The 15,110-nt window shown below is 35.2% G+C and overlaps 1 protein-coding gene and 1 pseudogene across 5 annotated transcripts in view; one reads left to right on the top strand and one right to left on the bottom strand.

Moving 5' to 3' along the window:
* CCDC7 (coiled-coil domain containing 7) overlaps positions 1-15,110 on the bottom strand; it is a 329,121-nt gene that overhangs the window by 137,579 nt on the left and 176,432 nt on the right. The gene's annotated exons all lie outside the window — the stretch shown is intronic.
* LOC102484537 (density-regulated protein-like) lies at positions 1,652-10,436 on the top strand (annotated as a pseudogene).

Here is a 15,110-nt window from a genome sequence, read left to right as displayed (position 1 = left end):
TATCCGGATATTTGGACGTTTGATGGTATCCAGTAGTTCTCGCATATTATTCTCAAATTTTTGTGCCATTTTCTCAGTCTTCATGGTGGATTTTTCTAGGCCAGCCATTTTCTCCTCTACATCTGAGATTCTATTTTCTGAATGATCTAGTCTGCTTTTAATACTTTCAAGGGAGACTTTTACTTCTTGTATTATAGACTTCATCTCTAGCAGTTCCGTTTGAGTCTTTTGTAAAGTGTGTAATTCCTCTTTTAGATCTTGCAAGAATTTCCTCATCTCCTGGAACTCGTCAACTTCTTTCTCCTTTCTCTTTATCAGTTCATTATCTCTCTTCTCTTCCATCTCTGTTAGCTTTGACATTATGAATGCTCTAAATTCCTTATCAGACATTTCCATGATTTTCACTGAACTGCTTGTGGATGAAGATTGGAGGAGAGGTATTTTCTTGTTTTCCCATATTTCTCATGATCCAGCGGTGATTTCTTATCATCTGATGGATGGTGTGTTTCTTTCAAATTCTTGAAGTTCAGCCTGAATGTTCAGGAGCAAGCAGACAGAGGTGATCTAGAATCTCCTTGCCGTTCTGTTGTGATCGCGCTAGCTCGTTTGCAGGAGGCTGAATTATCAGTAGAAAATCTTCATTCCCTGAAAAATCTAGTTCACTGGAGCCATGTAGAACCTTCTTCTGCATGAGGTTATTATTATAGTATTATTTGTAAATGAAAAATATTTAAAACCACATAAATGCTCAAGCATGGAAGATTGGTTGAATAAACTAAGTTATATACCATAAACTTCGGTACAGTTTAAATGCTGATAAATATATAATAAGTAAAAATTTCTGTAAACTGACTTAAACAATAAGAGATTATGTTAAATAGGGAAAAACTGAAAAAAGATAGCTCATTTGCTAACTTCTGGTTAAGAAAGAAGGGGAAATAGAAAGAGAGAAGGAGGAGTAGAAACAGATAACTATCTTTACAAATGAAGATATAGTAGATGTCAGACAACTCTGCAGCTGGTTACCTACAAAATGAGAAGTCACTACTGGGGAAGAAATTATATTTCTTCTAAGTATGCCTTTTACATATTATTCACTCTTTTTTTTTTTTTTGGAGAGGTTTTTTTGCTATAGGGCACATGCACTCACCAGAAAGACAGAGAGTCAGAGAGACAGAAAGTGAGAAATCACTCCCCAGGGGGGATGACCACGCAGCAATCCCTTCTCCTCCATTCTCCTCTCGGGATCTTGGGCACACACATGCACACACACTTAGTGTGATTTAAGCCACCAGGTCCAGGACTTGAACCACGGTTGACTACATGGGAGTCCAGTGACACAGTCATTATACCAACTCTGGTCCCCCATATTATTGACTCTTAAAAGCAGTTTTGTTTTCCACATATTCCAAAAGTGAAATAAGGTCAACAAATATAAGAGACTAAAACAGAGAGATAAGTTAAAGAAATGGATTTACTGAAGGGGGGGAAAAGCACTAATATAGGTCATTCATAAACATAGTATTTGATAATAACTCCCTATTCTTGGGGACAAGATAAATTACAAAATAGTTGTAGTAGGTTTGTACTACCAATGGAATACACTTAAGCAATTCCAAAACAATTTGTGAAGTATTGTAGGACTGAGTAAATGAACAAATATGTTGAAGCTATTCAGAGTCAGTTTCACACTGCAGAAGAAAGGACATACACATATGAAATGGAGGAAAGCAAGAAGACCTGTGGGGATGAACTAGAATTAAAGGTATCTAATATGCCTATGTATACATACGTGTATATGTGTGTATGTGTATGTGTGTATATGTGCATATATACCCCAAATCCAGGCCAAAACTCTATGTTTGACTTTTCAGGCCCAATCATAGACAATTATAAAGTCCCTACCTACAAATTCTCAAGGAGGGAAACTTCCTACTTCACACCAGATGATGCACAGCCAGTGAGCTGCACTCTAGAGGTAGTTGCAGTCAAATGTGAAAGTCCATTGCATACTATCCTCTTATGGTTCTTCATTCCTATCTCAGACGTGTCCATCAAAGGCCTCCTCATGAAATGAGGATATCTCATCTGACACACTGCTTTTTGGAAGTCTTTGTCTAGACCTATTTATTTAGTTAGTTAGTCAGTTTTAGCTATTGGGTGTGTGTGCTCAGCAGAGTGAGACAGAGAAAGAGAGGGAAAGTGAGAAAGTATCCCCCAGGAGGATGGCTACACTGCAATTCCTTTTCCAGTTTTCCTCTTGGGATTGTTCTGGGCACACATGCACATGGCATGTGTGCCTTTTACATAGTTTTGGGTGTGTTAGGTGTGTTTCTCAAGCCTTGGGATTGCAGCTGGCCATGTGGGATCCATCTGTCTTAATCACCATGCCACTTGCTGGCCCTAGACCACTTTATCGGTAGAATCTAAAGATGCTTTTTAGTTCCAACTCATCATTTAGTTCTGTAGTCACAGACTTCCCCTCAACATCTACAAAGCTTATGGGCTTATACAAGGGACAGAGCCTTTTTATTCCTCTTCATTTGTTCTCTTTCAGTTGCAAGATGAGCCTCTCCCAAGTCCCATTCCCATCTGCATTGATACATCTGACCCCTGCCTCATGTTGTTCCTTGGAGAAAATGGAACAGTAGTGTAGCTGGAGCATCTTCCTGTTTTGACTCTTCTTTATACTATCACAGTAAATAAATACATGCTGAATGTTACTTTCAGCTTGGCCTTTTATCTTAATTATACAACTCACAAGTGGCAGCTTTCTCTCTAACAAATTGGCACAGTGCACAATGTAACCAATAAAGTAAAATGCACTTATGGAAGAAGTGCTTTGAGAGGAGCTAGTAAGTCCTTGGGGCTCTTTTGGGGATCATGGAGATCATGTTAGAGGGTCCTGACCCTACCATAGTGGTGCAGGTGGTAGAGCACTGCTCTGCAATGCTAGAGGGACATGAAGACTGCAATCTGGATCCCATGTTGATCTGAAACATGCCTCTGTGTGTGTGTGTGTGTGTGTGTGTGTGTGTGCGTGTGTGTGTGTGTGAGAGAGAGAGAGAGAGAGAATGTGAGATCCTGGCTGTCTGGAAAGCTGAGGAGAAGGAAAATATTTCAGTGTGACAAGATCTTGTCAGGGGTACCTCCCTTAATAAAATAAGTATCACCAGTAAGTAAATATATACAAACTCAGAAATTATTTTAATCATTGTGCATAAGCAATATTTTAATGATTGTCCACAAGCCATTTAAAACTAGTGAAAAGTCAAAGGAAAAAGTGAGGATAACTATAACCCAAAATTCGGTTAACAGATACATAAGAAAAAGTAAATTCTCACAAGAATTATATGAAGTGGGAAGCACTACTATTTAAAACAGGCTGTTTGGGCCAACAGGTGGCATAGCAGTTAAGGTGCTGGACTCCCATATTGGCCAACTGTGATTTGAATCAAGAATCTGCCAGCTTTGAAAATCATGCTTGGTGTGTGTGTGTGTGTGCATGTGTGCCCAAAATCCAGGAGGAGAATGGAGATGAAAGGATTGCAACATGGCCATCTCCCCTGGTGAGTGATTTCTTACTTTCCTTCTCAGTGTCCCTTTCTGTCTCTGCCAACAAGTGCATACATCCGATGGCAAAAACCTGAAGAAAAAAAAAAAAAAGACTGTTAGTAGTATACTTTTCCTCAAACCTCATAGTAATCACAAAGAAAAACCTATACCAGATAGAAAAAGAACAAGAGAAAAGAATTAAAGTTTAAAGTTTATTACTATATAATTCATCAAATCACAAAGAAAAACAGCAAGAGAAGAAGAGAAAAACAAAAGAGCTGCAAAAACAGAAAATAGTTTTAAAACTTGGAATAGTAAGGTCCTAAGTATTGAAAATTACTTTAAGTTTAGATTGATTAAATTCATGAATCAAAAAATATGGAGTGGCTAAATGGATTAAAAAAAAAGAAAAAGGAAAACCAATTGTATACTGTCTACAAAAGAATCGCTTTAAAGTTAAGGACACACATAGGCTGAAAATGAAAGGAAGGGAAAGATACTCCATGCAAATGTTAACCAAAGAAAAGTAGGGGTGGCTACATCAAATGAAATAAATGTTAAGTAAAAAAACTATCTGGAGACAAATAAAGTCACTATATAATTATAAAAGGGCCAATTCATCATTAAGATATAGCAATAATATATGTACAATCAACATAAGTGCACCTACATATATAAAGCAAACATCGACAGAACTAAAGGGAAAAATAGACCTTAATATCCCACTTTCAAAAATAAATAAATCACCCAGACAAAATCAATAAAGAAATAGCTGATTTGAACAACACTACTGACCAAAGAACCTTACAGTCATCTACAGAATAATCTACCCAAAAGCAACAGAATACATATAATTCTTAGACACCCATGTGGTATTTCCAGAATAACTCACATGCTAGGTCACAAAACAAGTCTTAACAAATTTAAAGAAACTGAAACAATTCCAAGATTTTTTTTAAATCATAATGGTAGGTACCTAGAAATCAGCAGCAAAATGAAAATGAAAAGCATCATAAATGCTTGGAAATTAAAATACTAAGCAATCATTAGATCAAACAAGAAATCAAAGGGGTAATTAGGAAGTATCTCGAGACAATAAAAACAAACACACAAAGACACAACATATAACCTACCGACAGCAAAAGCAGTGTTAAGAGGAAAGCTTATACTGATTAGTAAAGAGAGATCTCAAATAACAAGCTAACTCAAATAAAGCCCGAAGTTAGCAGAAAGAAAAAGATTAGAGCAGAAATAAATATGAAATAGAAAAACAACAGAAAAATTTTATGAAATGGTGAGTAGCACTTTTGAAAAGATAAGCAAAATTGAGACACTCTTCACTAGACTATTTAAGAAAAGAGATGACTCATATAAGTAAAATCTCATGAGACATTACAACTGATGCTACAGAACTAAAGATGATCATAAGGGACTCATGAGTAACTGTAAATCAACTAATTGGACAAAAATAGAAGAAAGGACTAAATTTGCAGGAACATGCAACTTACCAAGGATAAATCGTGCAGAAATCAAAAGCCCAAAGAGACCAAAAACAAGTAAAAATACCAAATCAGTATTCAAAATCTCCCAACAAAGTAAAACTCAAGACCCGATGATTTCACAAGAATATTCTACAACATAGTTAAGGATTTAACATCATCGATCCCTCCTAAACTCTCCCAAACTCATTTTAGGAGGTCAGAATTACCCTAATACCAAGGCCAAACAAAGACTCTACAAGAAAAGAAAATTATAAGCCAATATCTCCGATGAACTTAAATGCAACCACCCTTAAACTACTAGTAAGTCAAATTTAATAGCACATTAAAAGAATCATTCACCATGATCAAGTGGGATTTATCCCTGGGATGCAAAGATGGCTTAATAAGCAAATCAACAAAAGTCATATACTATATTAGCAAAATGTGCATTATCATCTCAAAAGATGCAACACAAGCATTTGGCAAACTTCACTATCCTTTCATGATTAAAAACTCAACAAATTAGGTATAGAGGAAATTTGCCTCAACCCAATGTAGTCCATATGTGAAAATCCTACAGCTAACGGCATACTCACTGGTGAAAGACTGAAACTTTTCTTCTAATATCTGGAACAAAGCAAGGACACCCAGACTCACTACTTCTACACAACACAGTACTACAACTCCTAGACAGAAAAATTAGGAAAGAAGAGTAAGAGGAACCCAAATAAGAAAGAAGTAAAATTACTTCTGTTTGCAGATGACATGATCTTATATGTAGCAAACCTAAAACCTCCACAAAAGTTAAAAAAAAAACTACTTAAACAAATAAATTCAATAAAGCTGCAGGATACAAAATCAATTCACAAAAATCAGTTGTGTTTCTGTACACTAACAAAAGCTATCTGAAAACAATGAGAAATCAATCTTATTCATAATAACATCAAAAATTTTTAAAAAGTACTTAGAAATAAACGAGGCAAAAGAGTTATATACTGAAAACTATAAAATCCTGATAAAATAATCAAATGAAAGTATATCTTGTGTTCATACATAGAAAAAATTAATATTGTTAAAATGTCCATTCTACTCAAAGAAATCTACAGATTCAACACAATCCCTATAAAATCACAATGACATTTTTTAAAATATAAATTGAAATAACACACCCTAAAATTCATATAGAACCAAAGGGACCTTAAGAGCCAAAGCTATCTTGAGTAAGAATAAAGCTGGGGGACCAGCAGTTGGTGTAATGGTTATGCCACTGGACTCCCATGTAGTCAACCATGGTTCAAGTCCCGGACCCGGTGGCTAAAAATCTCACGCTGGTCTCATGTGTGTGTTTTTCTAAGATCCCCAGAGGAGAATGGAGGAGAAGAGATTGCAGCATGGCCATACCCCTGGGGGGGATTTCTTGCTTTCTGTCTCTCTGTCTTTCTGGTGAGTGCATGCACCCTATAGCAAAAACCTCTCAAAATAATAATAATAATAAAGCTGGAGACATCATAAATCCATATTTAAAACAGAATACAAAAGTACAGTAATCCAAAAAAGTATAGTACTGACATGAACTGAGGCATATACACCAAGGTAATGGAGTCCAAAAATACTTCCATGTTATGTCACTGGATTCCCATGTAATCGACCATGGTTCGAGTCCCAGACCTGGTGGCTTGAACGCACGCCTGGCGCATGTGCATGCGTGCCCAAGATCCCAAGAGGAGAATGGAGGAGAAGAGATTGCAGCATGGCCATACCCCTGGGGGGGATTTCTTGCTTTCTGTCTCTCTATCTCTCTCTATCTTTCTGGCGAGCGCAAGTACCCTATAGCATAAACCTCTCCAAAACAAAAGACAAAAAACAGTAATACGAGATATAGAAGGATACTATATACTAAAACTATTAATTTACCATGGAGACATAACAATTTTAAATATTTCCACATCTAACACCAGAGCACTAAAATATGTAAGAGAAAGACTACTAGATCTAAAGAAAGAGATAAATTGCAACATACAATTTGTTGAAGATTTTAACATTCTACTGTCATCACTGGACAGGTCATCTATATAAAAAATAAACAAGTATACACAGGAGCTAAATGTTACTATAAACTGAAGGACCTTACAGAAAATTTTATCCAACAAACAAAAAATGCACATTTCTTCTTCATCCACACATGGAATATTTTCCAGAATTGATCAGAAAACAGAACACAAAATAAGCCTCTACAAATATCCAGTATCTTTATGGGCCACAGTTAAATTTGAAATCAACAACAGAAAGCCCCCTTGGGGACCAGCAGATGGTGTAGTGGTTGCTGGACTCCTATATAGCCAGACCCAGTTCAAGTCCTGGACCCAGTGACTTGAAACTCATGCCAGGCACATTTGTGTGCATAACCGAGATCCTGAGGGAAGAATGGAGGGAAAGGGATTGCAACATAGTCATCCCCCTGGGGTGTGATTTCTCACTTTCCCTCTGTCTTTGTCTCTCTCGCTCTCTCTTTCTGGCAAGTTCATATGCCCTAAGGCAAAAACCTGTTTTAAAAAAGAAAGAAAGAGAGAGAAAGAAACTCTCAAAAATATACAAAATCATGGAAACTAAGCAATCTGCTCCTGAAGGATTTCAAAACTTCTAAAGAAATTAAGACTGAAATAAAAATATTTACTGAAAGCAATTATAATGAGCACATGATTGTCCATAATCTTTAGGATACAACAAAAGCAAGCACAAGAGGGCAGTTTATGGCAATCAGTGCTCACAAGAAAAAACAGAAAGATGTCATGTAAGTAGCCTAATGACGCATCTCAAGGAACTGGAAAAACAAAAACAAAAAACTCAAAAACGCCAGAGAAAATAAATAATAAACATTAGATAATAAATAAATAAAATAAAGGGTAAAAGAACTATTTAAAAAATAAACAAAATAAGAGCTTTTTTTGTAAGGTTAAACAAAATTGATGAACCATTAGCTAGACTAATCAAGAAAAAATTAAAAAGAATGACATAAATAAAATCAGTAATGAAACAGACAATATTACAACAAATAAAACAAATACAAAAGATCATGAGAGATTGTATGAGTAACTATACCACCAAACTAGAAAACCTAGATGAGATGAACAAATTTCTAGACACATGCAATATGCCTACATTGAACAAGAAAGAAACAGAAAGCCTAAAGAGACCAATGACAAGCAATGAAATTGAATCAGTAATATAGACAATCCCCCAACAAGAAAAAGTCCAGGACCTGATGGTTTTACATCTGAATTCAACAAAACTTTTAAAGAAGAGTTAGCCCTAATTCTCTTCAAATTATTTCTAAAGATCCAAAAAAAAAAAAAAAAGGAATATTTCTGTACTCATTCTATGAAAACTCCATTACCTTAAAAATTGACAACCTTCAGAATGGGAGAAAATATTTGCAAACTATTCTTTAGGTAAGGGATTTATAACCACAATATATAGAGATCTCAAGTGTCTAGCCCCTCCCCCCCACACACAAAGGAACATTCTAATTAAAAAATAAGTAAATGAACTGAAGAGACAACTCTAAGGAAGACACAGGAATGGTTGATTTCTCTTATCATAATGGAAATGCAATTCAAAGTCATAATCAAAGCTACTTAATCCCAGTCAGAACTGGTATGACGAATAGAACAATCACAAGTGCTGGCAAGTCTGTGGTGAGAAGGGAACTCTCCTAAACTGTTGGTTGAAATATAAATTAGTACAGCCACTGTGAAAATCAATATCGAAGTTCCTCAAAAAAACTACCATATGACCCAGCAATCCCACTCTCAGTATTTACCCATACAATAGGAAAACAGTAAGATACTAGCGTATCCATGTTTATTGTATCATTATTCACAATTGCTAAGACATGTAATCAACCTAAGTGTCTATGAACTGATGACTGCATTGAAAAAATGTGGCATATATGCGCTATAGAATATTACTCAGCCAAAAAGAACAATGAGACCTTGTCATTTGATATAAAGTAGCTGAATAAGTTAGACTACAAAAGACAAACATTGTATGTCCTCACTCAGTATATACCATGTTTGTAACTCTATGGCAGAACTAGAAAATCTGAAGCTGTAATAGTGAGGAGAGTGAGCATAGACACCAAAGATTATATGGGATGAAGGTTGGTGGAATGAGATCAGGGGAAAAAATTTTTTTAACAAACTAAAGAATGTAAAGTTCTGAGGGACCAGCAGTTTGCGTAATGACTATGTCACTGGACTCCCATGTAGTCGACCACGGTTCAAGTCCTGGACCCAGTGGCTTAAACTCACTCTGGGTGCATGTGCGTGCATGCCCAAGATCCCGAGAGGAGAATAGAAGAGAAGGGATTGTGGCATGGCCATCCCCCCCTGGGGGGTGATTTCTCACTTTCTGTCTCTCTCTGTTTTTCTGGCGAGCACACGTGCTCTATAGCAAAAACCTCTCCATTAAAAAGAAGAAGAAGAAAAAAAGAATGTAAAGTTCTGTGTTGAAAATTATGTATATATTCATGTTCTTGATTAGATTAGCACACTCTGTGTGTATGCTTTGAAAAACTATATTGTATGCTATAAAAATACACAATGATTAAATGTAAATAAGACATGATAAAGCAAAAAAACTATACATCTAAATCAAGACAATAAAAGATTTCTATCTATTTAACTTGAAGTATTTCTTCTTAATTTATTTAGTAAATGATTTCTATTTAAAAATAAAATAAAATGGGGAGGGGGGTTACATGTGTTGCTTCTTCTGGTGGTAGTGATAAGAGTGAAGTTGGTGGGGTTGTGTGACCACCTGGGTTTGGGAAATGGCTGCTGACATTTTTTTAATTCAGTGAGGCTGAGTATAAAGGAGACCTGAAGAACAGTGCCCAGTTAGATGCTAATTAACCACTTCAAGTCCTTTACTGTGAAGTAATGTGAATATATGCCTGATGTTTCTAAATGTAGACAATGGTTAGAGAAGAACTTTCCTAATGCGTTTATATAACTTACTATAAAAAATACCCAACAAGAAGCTGGAATTAGTGAAGGTAAGGGAATAGTGGGAGAAGAAGAGGAAAAGAAAAAAAAAATGGGAAGGGTCAAATAAAATGGAACAAAGAAGACCATGCCACAGAAGGTTACTATAGCCAAAATTCTCAGAGCAAAGAAGAAATATATAACAGGAGTGTGTGACCTTAGAACTTTCAAAATTGATGGTATAGAAGTAAAAAGATCTTTTGTTCAAAAATCCCCCTGTGGTGACTCAGTAAAAGGGAAGGTTGAGATACTCTTTCAGGAAGACTTTACAGATGACATAAATAATGTCATTCAGAAGAAATGGCCAGAGGTGGATGATAACAGCATTGAAGATCTTGGAGAAATAAAGAAGTGATTTGGAAACTTGTCTGTATTTAATGATCTGAACTGAGAGCTGATAAGGCCAACTGAGAGGGGCTTTTATATATATATATGTATATATATATATTTATCTTGCAATAAAACTGTAGACTACCCTCATTCTTGGCATTGTCATTATTCTGTACAAGGCTGCTTATTTTATTTTTAATGCTTACACACAAAACAGAACTTAAGTCAAATAAAAATTGTTGGTACTGAAAAAAAAATAAAAATAAAATAAAATTAAGCAAGAAATAAAATTTTTCTAGACAATAAAAAACAGAAGAAATTCACGGATATTAGACTGACTATTCTAGAAATACTTTAGGGAGTACTACACTTGAAAATAAAATAATAATAAATAGTACTATGAAAACATGTGAAGGTATAAAACTCACCATTAGAACAACTACATAAAGAAGAAAGATAAAGATTAAATCCTGGGCCAGCTGGTGGCATTGAGACAGGAGTTAGACTCCTTTTATAGATAGATAGAGTAGGGGGCCCTCCAAGAAAATCACTGTGTCCTGTGGCTCCTGACAATTCCTATTCTCTCTCAGTCACCATTTCCTTGGCCCCTAGACCTGTAGCTCTTGTTCTTAAAGAATTCATGGCTCTTCACAATGGAACTCAATTGGTCTAGGCATTATGTTTCTCTACCCTTAGATGTGTAGATCTTGTTCTTAAAGAATTCTTGGTCCCTGATAATGGGACTTAATTAGAAAAAGATCAAAAGGCCAGACAGATATCATCCAGAACACACAATAATATAAAAGCATTATCACAGTGACCTGACCGGATTGAGACAAAGTAGTTACTGATGGGCAGGACCCTCCCAGCTCAGATATAAACCTGAAACCCAAACCACAAGGCTGCAACCCATTTCAGGATTCCTCCCTTTTTGGGAGCTCTGATCTTCCTTCCACCTCCTTTAATAAACTCTCTGCTTGCCAGAGACATGTAGAGACATGTCCACATTTCTAATTCTTCCTGAGTGTGAGACAAGAACTCCTGTCTCCCTGAGGGTGCTAGGCCTAAAGAACCCTGCACGCCTATCTTCTGTGTCAGCATGGTTGAGAGAGCTGGCCCAGAATCTCAAAAGGAGAGATGGAAAAGAGATTGCAGCTTAACGACGTCTCCCATAGGGGATATTTTTTCATTTTCTCTCTCTGTCTATCTCCAGTGAGTACACAAACCTTATGGCAAATAATACAAAACAGAAATCATTAAATCCCTACCAATATGACAAACGTTCAAACAGCAAGGATAAACAACAGAGAGAAAAAGAAAACAATAGAACACCAAACAATTACCATCATTGAATGTAACCAGATTAAACTTCCTAATCAAAAGATATAGACTGACAATGGATTTAAAAGGGGCGGGGAGGGGGGCTGTATGCTATTCACAAGAAGCACACATCTTCAGTAAAGACACACACATACTGAGAGTGAAAAGTTGGAAAAAGTCATTCCATTTTACAGGAAACCAAAAAATAAAAATAATGCAAGAGTCACAATCCCCATATCAGACAACATAAACTTCAAGTTAAATAAAATCTGTAAGAAAAAGGGAAATCATCATATAGCATTAAAAAGATAAACTCACCAAGAAGATATAATAATTATAAATATGTATACAATATCAGAGCACACAAGTACAAAAAACTTAGACTGCTAGACAGACTCTAATACATTAATTACTAGGGATTCTAACACCACACTGTCACCATTGGGAAAGTCATCTAGATAAAAATTGAACAAAGGGACAATTGAGTTAAATAATTCCATAAACCAAACGGATCTAATAAAACATTTCACCCAACAAATACAGAATACATATTTTTTCACATGCACACAGAACATTCTCTAAGACTGACCACATAACACAGTACAAACAAGCCTCTACAAATTTAAATAAAAAAATCAAATCATATTGACATCTCCTCTGACTACAATGAAATGAAATAGAACTTTTGAAAATTTGAAATACATGGATATTAAGCAAAATAGTCATGAATAATGCTGAATCTTCTAAGGTAATTAAAGATGAAATTTTAAAGTTCTTGAAACAAATGACAACAACAAAAATATGATACTCCTAAATCTTTGGAATACAGAAAAAGCAGTACTAAAGGGAAATTTATAGTAATTAGTGCTTACAATGGGAAAAAAATAGAAAGATGTCAAATAAACAATCTAATAATATATCAGATCTAGGAAAGCAAGAACAAGTGAAATCCAAAAGTAACAAAAGAGAATGGATAATACAAATCAGCAGAAACAAATGAAATAAAAAAAATGAAACCAAGAACAAAAGAATAAAAATCAAAAGAATTTTTTGTGACAATAAACAAAATTGATAGGCCAATAGCTAGTCTAATCAAGAGAAATATGGGCCAGCAGGTGGTATGGTGGCTAGGGTGCTGGATTCCCACATGGCTGAGTGTGGTGTAAATCCTGTACCTGGAGACTTGCTTTCTCACTTTGTCTCTCTCTCTTCTCCTCTCACTGTGCTTCTGTTTCTATCTCTCTCTGGTAAGCACATGTGCCCTATAGCAAATTAAATAATAATAATAAATGAATAAGTAAAATTAAATGAATAATTCTAAAAAAAGAGAAATATAGAGAAAACTCAAAAGATTAAAAAGGGGACATTATAACAGATATCAAAGAAATATAAAAGCTCATTAATGGATTTTAATCAGTGATTATATATTAGCAAGTGAAAAACTTAGAAGACAAGGATGAATTTCTGGAAACATAATACACTTTGAACCAGGAAGATCTGAAAAACCTGAATAGACCAATAACTAGTGAGGGAGTTGAATCATGAATAAATAATCTCTAAACAAAGAAAAGTCTGGGTCCACAAGAAATAACCACTGAATTCCACAAATCATTCTAAAAAGAATGAATATAATTTTACTCAAACCATTTCAAAAGATCCAAGAGAAGGGAAGCCTCCCAAATCCATTTTACGAAGCAACAATTATATTGATACCAAAGGCAGACAAGGATACCATATCAAAAAAATACAGACCAATATTCATTATTCTCAATTGCTAAGACATGGAACCAATCCAAATGTCCATGAACAGATGAATAGATTTAAAAAGTGTGGCACATATACTCTATGGAATACTATTCGGCCACAAAACAAACAAACAAACAAACAAAAAAACAAGACCCTGGCATTTGACAGAAAGTGGACAAATATGGAAGATCTATTGCTGAATGAAGCAAGTTAGCTATGAAAGAGAGACATTGTATGTCTCCACTTAATATATACTAACTGTGCACATTCTATGGTAGAGACTGAAAGATTAGAAGGCATGAAAGCATTGAAAATAGTTATGAACACTAGAGGAAGTGTGGAAGGAGGGTGGGAGAGGGGGAGAGCGTAGGGAAGGAAATTAGGAAGAAAAATTGAGAGGCAAGACATTGTGGGACACAGAAATGGTTTATTATCTGTTGATGATAACACATATAGTATCCTCAACTGGAGTGGTCTGAAGTGTATTTCATGTTGGATAGTTCAATTTACAAGCTAAGTGATGAATAGTAATTGAATGTATAAAATTTTTTTTTAAATAGATGACAAAGCTATAGTAACTAAAACAACACAGTACTGGCATAAAAATAAACAGGCCAATGAAATAAAATAGGACCTAAGAACTAAATAGTTTTTGATAAACTACCAAGAACATTCATTGGGGAAAAGATAATCTCTTCAATAAATGGTGCTGGGAAAAATTGAATATTCACAGGCAGAGAAATTGAAGAGTTTTATCTCACCACTTATGAAAGTCAAATTAAGATGGATTGAAGACTTAAATGTAAAACCAAAAGTATAAAACTACTGGAAGAAAAGAAGAAATGTTTAGGACATTATTCTGGGCAAAGATTTTTCTGAATAATATCTCAAAAGCACCAGCAAAAATTGCAAAAATAGACAACGAAATAATGTCAAATTAAACAGCTACTTTACATTAAAAAAAAATGATGACATGAAGACACAAACTAAAGAATTAGAGGAAATATTTGCAAAATACTTATTCATCAAGGGATTACTATCCAGAATAAAGAAGGAACTCAAACAACAGTCCCATAAAATAATAATCTGATTTTTTGTTTTTGTTTATTTTTAATAATTTATTTATTTTACATACTTTCACTGAACATCACTACAGCATACAAAATGTGATTTTCCAGCCAGAATACACTATAAAGTGGCTTAATCATACATGTTATTATAAACAAATAATTTTCCATTTCTTGTTATTTATACACACACACACACACACACACACACACACATATACAAATATACACACATACATATATATTTCCCATTTCCCACCTGCCATTTCCCATCCTCCTCCCACCCTGTCTCATTTCTGCTGTTGCTTTCCATTCCTTTATTCTTTCCCACACTGTATTGATTCACAAACTATCTTTTCATTTTTTTTATTAATTCACTTTACACCATCACAACACACAAATGAATTTTCCATCCAAAATACACTGTGCATTGGCTCAATCAAGCACATCCACATACATGTTCTCAGCAAATAATTTTCCAATTCTTACGTCCTGCATACCTTGCCCTTTGTCTTGCCATCCCTGATTCCCCATCCCCCACCCTCTGCTATGTCCCATCTTCCTCC

This window comes from Tupaia chinensis, unplaced genomic scaffold (genome assembly GCF_000334495.1).
Source record: "Tupaia chinensis unplaced genomic scaffold, TupChi_1.0 Scaffold000578_2, whole genome shotgun sequence".
NCBI lineage: Eukaryota > Metazoa > Chordata > Mammalia > Scandentia > Tupaiidae > Tupaia > Tupaia belangeri.
This window is presented reverse-complemented; position numbering and strand designations above follow the sequence as displayed.